Raw genomic sequence first — 11604 nt, 5'->3', positions numbered from 1 at the left:
CATAATCATCCTCTTAATGATGTGATTACAACTAAACATGTTATAATGCAAATGCCCTAATGATGAGCGTTGTCATCGTACGCTCAATCAAACATATTTATATTCTCAACAAAGAACTAGTAAATGGTTAAGTCGAGGTCGATCCACGGGACGGTGTGCTTTGGGTTCTAAGTCCATCTAACTCAATTTATGCTAGTGTCACAATTATTGGGGTTTGAGGTTGTGTTCTAAACTTCGACAAGGAAATGTAAAAAAATGAAGAACAAGGTAAGTAAATAGAAATGGAGATGTAAACAAATGATTAAAAGCAATAGGATGTCATGGGATCATAGGGGAATCATGGTAACATAGCATAAATGAATCATATAAATGCAAGCAATTATTATTGTTGGAATCAAGTTAGTGTATATCTTACAATTCCTAGGGAAACATAGGTCTCAGAGCCGAGTCAGTCAACACTTTACAACACCTACAAGTCGACTTGGTTTTCCCTATTCATGGTGAGATAACATAAATGAGTCCTAGGAAGGTTTGTGTCCCGGAGTCGAGTCGGTCAAGACATTACAACACCTACAATTGACTTAATTCTTCCTATTCTTTTTTTTAGTGTAATGTGAGTATATTATATATCATATCAAAAAATATAAATACATGGTGTAATTCTTCCTATTCAACTATATGCATAGTCTAACAAGCCTTGACTTGGTTTATGTCTTAAAAGTCTTGTTGAAAAGGTAAGAGAATCAAGCTAGGTTGTCAATCAAGCAATTCATCAAACATGATATGTGCATAAGTTGAAAGAACAATAAGGAAGCATTCATATGAACTCATTAAGCATAAATTTACCCCATGATTAACTCCCATAATCCCCCATTAATCCTAGTTTAGGAACTACTCACTCATTATCATGGAAAATATGTTATCAATGGTGTCAATCATATTAACAAGTATAAACATGATGAAAGAGTGAAGTAATAAGCAATAAAGAGTAAATAGTAAAGCAATTATACCAAACTTAAGATGAACATGTGGAAAGGAAATAATAATAGAAGAAAACTTGATTGATTGATGAAGAGTTGTCAATTCTCCAATGATAACCCAATAATCTTCAATTACCCAATAATTAATCTTGAACAATAATTGAGGAAAGATTAAAGTGCAATTTGTGGAATGATTAAATGTTAATCTATTCTAATCTACTTCTAATCTAATCTAAGAGAGCATTGCCTACACTAAGAGGACTTAAATCTTTTCTAAATACAAGAGGGGTATATATAGTAGTACAAGGATTAGGTTAACTAAGGGGTTAAATGACGATTAAGCCCATTGAATGAATATTAGTGCCTTGCAAGTCCCAGGAGGAACCGCACGACTCCCCATGATTAAGATAATCTTTCTGCGAATAATTCGCTTGTCCTGGCTTGGGGACGCCCGTCCTGAGCATGGGGATGCCCATCCTGAGGTTAGGACGCCCGTCCTGAGCTTGGGGACGCCCGTCCTGACGGTTAGCTTGTCTATTTGAACTCGGATTGTAAAACGGACGTCATTTCCTCATCCGGACTCCTATTGGAGTGATTCAAAAGCCTAGACCACTTTATTTTTCGACGTCGTTTTATTTATCATAGTTTGAGAGCCAAACAAGCAAATCTTGGTTTGGTTCCAATCAACTTACTCTTGTAATGGCTCCCTTCTCATCATCCTTGCTTAACAACTTGTGGGGATTGATTCTTGGGTCGTGGATGTTGCCCTTCATTACCCTAAAACTTGATCTATTGAGCTACAGCCTTTAGCCTTGATCTCTCTTCGATGCTTGGTCGTTGCATGTTATCAATTTAGCTCTGTTTCACTCCGTTTGGGCAAGGTTAGTGCTCCTCTTCTACAAAGGACACCAAACCTCATAGAATATGCATAATAAGAAGCTAAAGACAAGAAACACCCTAATACACACTAAAAATCATAGAAACTAGGATAGTTATGGGACTAAATGTGCGTAAATAGGAGTCACATCAAATATCCCCAAACCGAACCTTTGCTCGTCCCGAGTAAAGAGGTGACTAAGACTATGACCCTTATTTAAACTAATACTACTAACATAGTTGTTGTGAGATAATTAGCGGGTCTCACTTCGCCACTTCAACTCACAACAAGACATCTATGAGGTAAGATGTCTTCTTGCAAGGCAAGGTGGGGCTTGCAAAAATGGCGATACATCCAAGCATTAAGCACACAAAACAAGTAATGGATGTCTCTACAAAAGAATAGCCACTTTCCTCATCTAAGTGGCGGAAATTATCTAAAAGGGAAGCAATCTAAGGGTACACACTCCATCATAGATATTATTTCTCCAAGTCTCTAAGTCTAAGAGGATACAAACAAATCACCTCCAAGTTGTGTCAAACTAGGCTACTTTTGTCTTCAATCGCTAAATGCTTTCGTCAAGAGAGACTCCCTATGGTGTTAGAAACACTGTAGGATCGCGGAATTCCCTCTCTTGCCTAAAAAAGAAGAAGGGTCGTCCCCTCTCTACCATGCAACAAAAATAGGATCATCTTTGGATAAAAGGGATCAAGATATTTTGAGTTTCACTATAGTTGTTTGCTTTTGGGTTTATTTTTCCCCTCATTTTTGTAGCATTTGACGATTAAGAACGTTTCATGCCATTTTTTATGTTTGGCTTTTTAATACCTGATAATTTCAGTTTTGCATTTTTGAACATTTTTCAAAGTAACCCCATTTGTAACAAGGGTACTTCTATTAAAGCATAGGAGTCTATTTTTGCTCCTCATTTCATTGATGCAATTTGCAAACATTTGATTTTAATTTGGTACTTGAACTCAATTTGATATTTTTGTGGCCATTCTCTTTTTGTTGACAAAATATGATGATAGAAGTGAAAGAACGGTTGCATGACTTCAAAGGTCACCTTGGAATAAACGGTAGCCAAGGAGTTATCACACCACAAGGTACTCTTGACTAGGCCTTAGTCCATGGGTCAAAAGATACTAGTATGACACGTCCTAGGGTGTCTTGAGGGTATTCTCGCAAACAAAGTTTCAAGGAGAAAAATTATCTACAAGGGCCTTATATACTGTAGATACCTCATTTCTGCACCCCTCGCAAACCACCCGGTGATGATTGGGCCGCATGTTTGGTACGCGGAACGATTTGTGACAGTTCGTAAGTTTATCGTCAAGTGATTGCTCAAACACTGATGTCTACCTCATCATTGTCATCTACGCGCCGATACGGTCGTTTTGACAGTAATTAGAGTACATTTGGAGTCTGGGCCTAAAACCGTCTTCATTTTCTGATAACCGTTAAATCCCGAGTCAGAATGTTCTGGAATGTTCCGGATATTTCTATTCCATATTTTATAAATATTTCACAATCTTTAATCTTTGGTAAACAATTTCCCGTAATATTCATACAAAATATTAAGGAAAACCAAATTATCCCATTATTCCATAACTTAAACATGGAAATCTTTCTTCCGCAGGAGGAAACCACTTGGGAACAGACGCAGCAGGTGTTGCGCCTCTTCCAAGAGACGCAGTGACTGCTGCGCCTCTTCCCAGGTCCTTTTCTGCGTATTTTTCGTATCTTTTTCATATCTTTCCGAGATTCACTTCCAAAGTCTCTCCGAAAACCCTATTCCTTCACGTGATTAGTATAAATAGGAGCCTTCGCTCCTCATATTTCTCACGCGAGTGTCCGCCCTTCTCTTCTCCCTTTGCATTCTAGACCTTTGTTCTTACTTTTTGGCGTCTACGTGCTTGAACATTCGACCACGTAAGCTCGGATCCTTCTGAGTACCAGCCTCGTTTGCATGACCGACCAATTTGACCAACTCCACATCAATCAACTTAATTAATCTAATCGTTTTCCTCTTACGAGGGCACTTTCGTTACATTCGAGTCGAGCATCACTAATCGATAACTTAGTTCATCTCATTTCGTCAAACATGTAAGTCTGAGGGTGTAAATCTCTCTTTTATTTATTGTTATTTACTTTTTGTATCATTAATGTAAGGTTTATGTCGAAAACATCTCTTAAAACCGATTTCTAAAACCGTGCTGTAAAACCCTTTTTACGGATTTCCAGAAGACAACCCGTCGAGAAAGGACGCAGCAACTGCTGCGCCTCTTCGTGAGGCTGCCGTAGTTCCTGCTTCCTTTCTTCTTCCTTCGTCCTCTGTAATTCGTCAAATTTTTATTTGTTTCGTTTGTTTCTTGTTAACTCTTTGATATGATAGCATAATCATCTCACATGTATATTATTATTCATCATTAACACGTTTAATTCATCGTTAATTCCGACTTAAATCCCTTATAATCTCATATTAGCGGGTTTTCGTCATTAAACTCAATCCGGGTTGTAAAAATTCAATTCTTTCATATTGAATTTCTGGAATTCGATCTTTGATATATATCTGTCTATTGTCATATTCGTCATTAATTTGTCATTAATTCGTCATGTTTAACCTATTTTGTTCACCCATGTCATTAATCAATCATTCATCCATGTAATTAATTCGTTTGCATCCGTCTCATCCATGTTTATTGCTTTTATGACCATTAACACATGTAAATAACCTGATAATCACTTTCATCCGAGTAAATATATTAATCAATCCTTAAATTCACCAATTAACAATAACGATTTGCAGTTCCGGCTTCACAGCCAGAACTCACCCTTGGAACAGTCGCAGCAACTGCTGGGCCTCTTCCAAAGGGCGCAGTTCTGATGCGCCTGTTCCAGGATGATTTCTGCCTCTGAACTTTCGTTGTTGCTTGACCTAGTTTAATTAGCTTACGTATAATTGACTATTAATCGTATTATCACTTACTGACTTGTTCGTTAATTCTTTCTTTTATTCTTTTTCTCAAATTATCCGTTTTAAAGGTATTTTCGACATAAATCGCTAAACCCAATGTAATTATTGTAATTTTCTTTATTGTAATTTCATTTGTTGTATTTATCATATTTCTTGTATCATTTGTATGTCTTCACATGTAATTGAACACTAAATCCTACTTTGACATTAATTGTATGTTTAAATTACGTGTCCACCGACTTAGTCTAATCTTCACATGCTAGGATTAAAACTTGGATGTTGCATTGCATGCATATAATCGACGATATATCGAGTATAGATGATTTCCCTAATCATTAGTAGAGGCCGCTATCGAGGCGGGCGGGATTAGGTGTTCGATCAAAAGAGCTTCCTAATACGTACCCTCACCACTTACTCCAGATCTCTGTGAACATCCGTGTTCATTGGCATCTACGAGAGTCATTCTAGACATAGAATGCTAAGGGTAACGATTGCTTGGTGTTCATTTCTCTACTTTGTGTCTTGACATGGCACGAGGTATTCGAACGATTTCCAATTTCCCATAAAAATTGGTGGCGACACCACAAAATGCAAACGCTTGTTCTCTCTCCCAAGCGCCCCCGTGGGCCAATTGTCCACAGTTTGGCGACTCCGCTGGGGATAATACACTTACGTGTAGCCAAGGGTGAAACTTGAACAAGGTTAGGGAATAGTTTGTACAAGACAATTGTCGGTTTTCATAACTCGGTCTTCCTAGATCGTTTCATTCGGCCTTCCTAGGCCCAACCCAACCCATTCGACCAATCGTCCCGTCTAAACGGTCCTAATTCTTATTTGGGCCTAGTGATGGATAGAGATTGACGTCATCCATACCATGATGCTTACTCTTGTTTGTATCAAGGACCTTCACAACTTGAGGAAATGGACTAGGAATCGACCTTACTCTTGTTTGGTACGAGCCTCTCCACAGACTTCGGGTTTGATGGTTCGGTATGGCAACCCACCCTTTAAACCAAAACCTTTTTAAATGCACTCACCATCCCGTTATAATGCTTGTATAAATGTTTGTACCTTACGTGATCACCATTTCTAAACGAAACCATGACGATTTTTGTAAAAAATCAAAAACCCTTTTTTAAATGAAAATTTCGAAAAAGGCCATTGATTAGCGCAAAACCCAGTCAAGACTCTGTCCGTTTGTCAAGTCAAATTTTGGGCCCAAGCCCATTTCAAAACCTCACTTCGAGTCCACTCCTACAACTACACTATAGTTGACTAGGATACACATTTTCAAAACTTGGTCTTTTCTTCAAAGCTCACTCAACACAAGTGGCACACACCCACTTCACGAGTCAAAACATTTCTTCTCTTAGCAAGTGTGTTAGAATGGTCGATCGTGTTTTGATTCGTCATCGATCTCTTATCCGATTTTCAAGATGCCCAAACAAGCGACGTGAACTTCAACCAACTTCAAGATGGTAATGATCGAATCCTAGCCGCGTTAGCTCAAATCCAAGTTACCCAAGACCAAGTGTATGATCGCCTTGACACCATTGAGGGCCGGATCTACGCCGTAGAGGGGAGGTTGCCTCCTCAAGAAAGTGAAATAGTGGGTGACTTCGCGGATGAATCCAAGGACGAAAATCCTCCCATGGGAATGACTGTAGCCGAGAAAACACTCCAATACTTAGAGGAGCAATTTATGTATCTTAAAGGGGATGACATTTATAGGGAGAATAATCGCAAGTATGAGGCCGTCAATTCCAAATTTCCAACCAACTTCAATATGACGGATATCCCTAAATTCAAGGGGCACGAAAACCCTTTGAACCACATCCGTGCCTTCAAGGATTACATGTCTATCAAAGGCATCAAACCTGAGATGTTCTTAAGGATCTTTCCTTCGTCTCTTGACACCATCCCAAAGCAATGGTTCTACTCTTTAGACCACAAGAAGATCGCTACTTGGGAAGATGCCACGATCGAGTTTGCCAAGCAATATGCGGATAATGCCGAGATCCAAGTTAACATGCGCACTTTAGAGGTTCTTACCCAAAATGACAAAGAAGGATTCACCGACTTCCTAAGTAGGTGGAGGAAGACTAGTACCCAACTAGTTCAACGCCCGGATGAGGCTACCCTTGTGGAGAAGTTCGTGGATAATCTCAAACCCATCTATGCCAATCATTTGAGATACCAAAACATCAAGACTTTCAAGGACTTAACCGTACTAGGAACAAGGATTGAAGATGACATCCGTAAAGGGCTCTTGTCCAAAACGGTAGGTCGAGGATATCAAGGCTCAACAAGTCGTTCATACGGCTCCACTTGCAAGACCGAAGAGGTTAACCTTCTCGAGCCATCCAAGAAAAGTACCCCACCAAGGAAATTCACAAATCTTGGGGACACTTACTCCAACGCTCTAAAGAGGTTAATGAAACAAGGCAAACTCCAACCCATAGGACCTACTCCTGAACCCGAAAAGAAATCCAAGTTCTGGGACGAGAACTCGTACAGTGAATACCATAGGGGTAAGGGGCATGACACAGAAAAATGCTACAAATTGAAAAATGTGCTTCAAGACATGATCGAGGACGGTCGACTACCAATACCGCCGGGAGGTAAACCCAACAACACTCAGAACCCTCTTGGGATTCTAGTGATCACGAGTGAAGAATCTACCTTAGATTGTTCACATCTCATCTCCCCAGTCGAAGATGAAGTTCATGCAATAGAAAATGAAGGGAACTACTCCACCATCTCTCCAAACATCACCATGAATCTACTATTTAGGGAGGATCGATTTGTTAGAGCCGCGCAGGATGAGATCATTACCATGATACTTCAGGACGATCGCTTCAACCCTACCGCGTTAATCACAGAAACAAACGCGAGTCAGCAGAAAGGATGGAGAAAATCAATCAAGTGGACCAACAATCAAGAAAGACTCTTTAAGCTCACCACTGGAGAAGGAGAGATGTTCAAAGGAGAACCAGAAGACGATGAATTCGTGTCAGAGTCGGAGTCTAGAGAAGTCACTAAGGAGTCACCTCCTGTCGTCATCCCCATTCCCTTTGTTTCTCCTAGCTTAGCCACGAGTAGTAACAGTAGTTCGGGAAATGTCCCAACCACTGTCCCTTTACCGCCACTGACTACAGATCAGATGGCTTCTTTGTTTCAACTTTTCTCAAACTTTAATATGAATAAATCAGGTTCTGCTTACTCTTTGTGTTATCTTGAGTGCAATTCTGTTTACAATGATACTGAGGATGACCAAGACCCAGACTCAATTGAAATACCTCCCTACGTAGCCAAAGAAATACTACAGGAAGGGGAAGGGGGGCCAGTAATAGAGAATACCGAACCCATCAAGGTAGGAACCGAATTAGAACCCCAAGAACTTAGGATAGGGACTACCTTGAGCTCTACCGAAAGGGCCGACTTCATAGACCTCCTACACGAGTTCAAAGATGTTTTCGCGTGGTCCTACAAAGACATGCCAGGGATCGACAGGGATATCGCCGAACATAGAATCCCAATTAAGCCGGGTTTCAAACCTGTAAAACAGAAGCTTCGTCGAATGAGAACGGAATGGGCTCTCAAGATTAAGGAAGAAGTCGATAAGCAATTCAAAGCCGAGTTCATCAAAGTTTCCGAGTATTCTGACTGGGTAGCCAACATAGTACCTGTACCCAAAAAGGATGGGAGAATCCGTGTTTGTGTTGATTTTAGAGACTTAAACAAAGCAAGTTCTAAAGACGACTTCCCTCTACCACACATCGACATATTGGTGGACAATACCGCAGACCACGCATTACTATCCTTCATGGATTGGTATGCGGGTTATAACCAAATCAAGATGGCCATAGAAGACATGCATAAGACCGCCTTTGTCACTCAATGGGGAACCTATTGCTATACAGTAATGCCGTTTGGGTTAATCAACGCCGGAGCTACATATCAACGCACCACATCTACACTCTTACATGACATGATGTACAAAGAAGTTGAGGTATACGTAGACGACATGATTGTCAAGTCCAAGGATAGAGAGGGGCATATTGCGAACCTTCGCAAATTTTTCGCAAGGCTACGAAAGTACAACATGAGGCTCAATCCTCAGAAGTGCGCATTTGTAGTAACATCAGGTAAACTCCTGGGATACGTCGTTAGTTAACGAGGTATAGAAATAGACCCTTCCAAGATCAAGGCTCTGATCGAAATGCCACAACCTCAAACAAAAAAAGACGTCAGAGGATTCCTGGGAAAAGTACAATATATAAGTCGATTCATATCGAAACTCACCATGATTTGCGAGCCTATTTTCAAGAAGCTCAAGAAAACGGACCACACCATGTGGGATGATGATTGTCAGAAGGCATTTGACCAAATCAAGGAGATATTGGCTAAACCACCAGTGCTCATGCCACCTCAACGAGATCAACCTCTTGGTTTATATCTCACAAGAATCAAAAACGACCATGGGTGCCATGCTAGCTCAAACCGTAGGAAAGGAAGAAAGGGCTATCTACTACCTTAGTAAGAATTTCTTGGAGTACGAGTGCAAATACTCACAACTCGAAAAGACATGCCTTGCTCTTGTGTGGACAACGAAGAAGCTACGCCATTACATGCTTAGCTACTCCGTCAAAATATACTCCAAAATGGATCCAGTCAAATACCTCTTCGAGAAACCCGTCCTCAACGGAAGCCTAGCAAGATGGACTTTGATGCTCTCAGAATTCGATCTCAAATACGTGCCCCTGAAAGTTATAAAAGGGCGCGCCGTTGCCGAATTCTTTGCAGAAAATCCCATCAACGATGCACAAACGATAGACACTTGGTCATTTCCAGACGAGGATATACTCAAAACTGATGTAGACTCCTGGGACCTTTACTTTGATGGAGCATCAAACGTAAGAGGATTTGGAATAGGAGTGTTGCTCATTTCTCCTGAAGGTGAGCATACACAAATCTCCGTCAAACTCGACTTCGAGGTGACAAATAACGCTGCAGAATACGAAGCTTGTCTCATTGGACTACAAGCGGCAGTGAGCCTAGGCATTAAAAACTTCCGAGTACATGGGGATTCATCCCTGATCATCAATCAAGTTACGGGATCATGGAAAATTCGAAGCGAAAGCTTAGCACCTTATCAAGCCAGAATAAACAAAGTTGCCCAATTCTTTGATCACGTGACCTACCTACACCTACCTCGGGAAGAAAATCAATTTGCAGATGCTCTTGCAAAACTTGCATCTTTGATTAATATGCCAGATGACATGGTGGAAATGCCTTTATGTATCGAACGACGGTCAGAGCCAGCTTATGTCCACCAAATCACCGACGAAGAGGAAATCGCACAGGAACCCTGGTTCCAAGCAATCCTAAATTTCAAGCTCAACGGTACCTATCCACCTGATATGGACAAAAGGGGACAACGTGCTATACGCCTACTAGCTTCCCAATACGTTCTCATGCAAGGAGAGTTATACAAAAGAACACCTCTTGGTGTAATCCTACGTTGCCTTGATCATTCACAGGCACGGAAAGTGATGGAAGAAGTCCACGATGGAGAATGCGGTCCTCACATGAGTGGGCCTATGATGGCAAAGAAGATCACACGTTTGGAGTATTATTGGACCACAATGGAATCCGATTGCATCAAATACGTAAGACATTACCACAATTGCCAAATCTTCGGGAATGTGCAACATGTCCCTCCTTCATTGCTCTATACGATGACATCTCCTTGGCCATTTTCTGCCTGGGGAATTGACATAACCGGGAAGATAACCCCAGCCGAAACAGGAGGTCATTGTTTCATCCTAGTGGCAATCGACTACTTCACCAAATGGGTAGAAGCGGCTTCCTACACTAGTCTCACGGCTAAAAACGTGGCAAAGTTCATGCAAAACAACATCATCTGTCGATACGGTTGCCCACATGAGATCATTAGTGATAATGGATCACATTTCCAAGCTGAGACTGAGAAATTGCTAGCCAAGTACAAAATTAGGCATCACCACTCTTCGCCCTATAGACCTCAGACTAATGGTGCGGTAGAGGCAGCAAACAAGAACGTTATCACAATTCTCAAAAAAATGATTGACAACTATCGAGATTAGCCAAGCAAGATACCCTTTGCTTTGTGGGGATATCGCACATCTGTTAGGACGCCCACTGGGACCACACCTTTTTATTTGACTTACGGCATGGAAGTTGTACAGCCAGTCGAGCTAGAGATACCATCCTTGCGTATTTTACTCGAAAGTCAAATCCCGGAAGCCGATTGGAAGAGGGATAGATATGAAGAACTCATCCTCCTGGATAAACGTAGGCTACGCGCCTTGCATAATGTCCAAACATATCAAGCACGTATCAAACGAGCCTCCAACAAAAGGGTTAGGCCAAGAAACATCAAGGAAGGAGACTTAGTACTCAAGTCGGTTAGAGCTCTTTTACCTGTCGACCCACGGGGAAAATTCAAACCTAATTGGGCCGGGCCATTTCTAGTCAAATGCATACTTCCAAGGGGTGCGGTTAGAATCACAGACCTATATGGGAATGAGTTTTCCAACCCGACAAACCTCGACCAACTAAAACGGTATTATGCCTAGAATAGGAACAAAAACGCGCTTCGCGTAACCTCACGTGTCGCTCTTGTGACACTAAATAAACGGCCCCTGGCCAAAGCTGAAATAAGCTAATGTCACTCTGCTCTAGCATTTTGACAAATTTGTCATCCTCATATCATCGAATAAACTAAA

The sequence above is a fragment of the Silene latifolia genome, chromosome 3, assembly GCF_048544455.1.
Source record: "Silene latifolia isolate original U9 population chromosome 3, ASM4854445v1, whole genome shotgun sequence".
Taxonomy (NCBI): Eukaryota; Viridiplantae; Streptophyta; class Magnoliopsida; order Caryophyllales; family Caryophyllaceae; genus Silene; species Silene latifolia.
Note: the sequence above shows the minus strand (reverse complement) of the source record.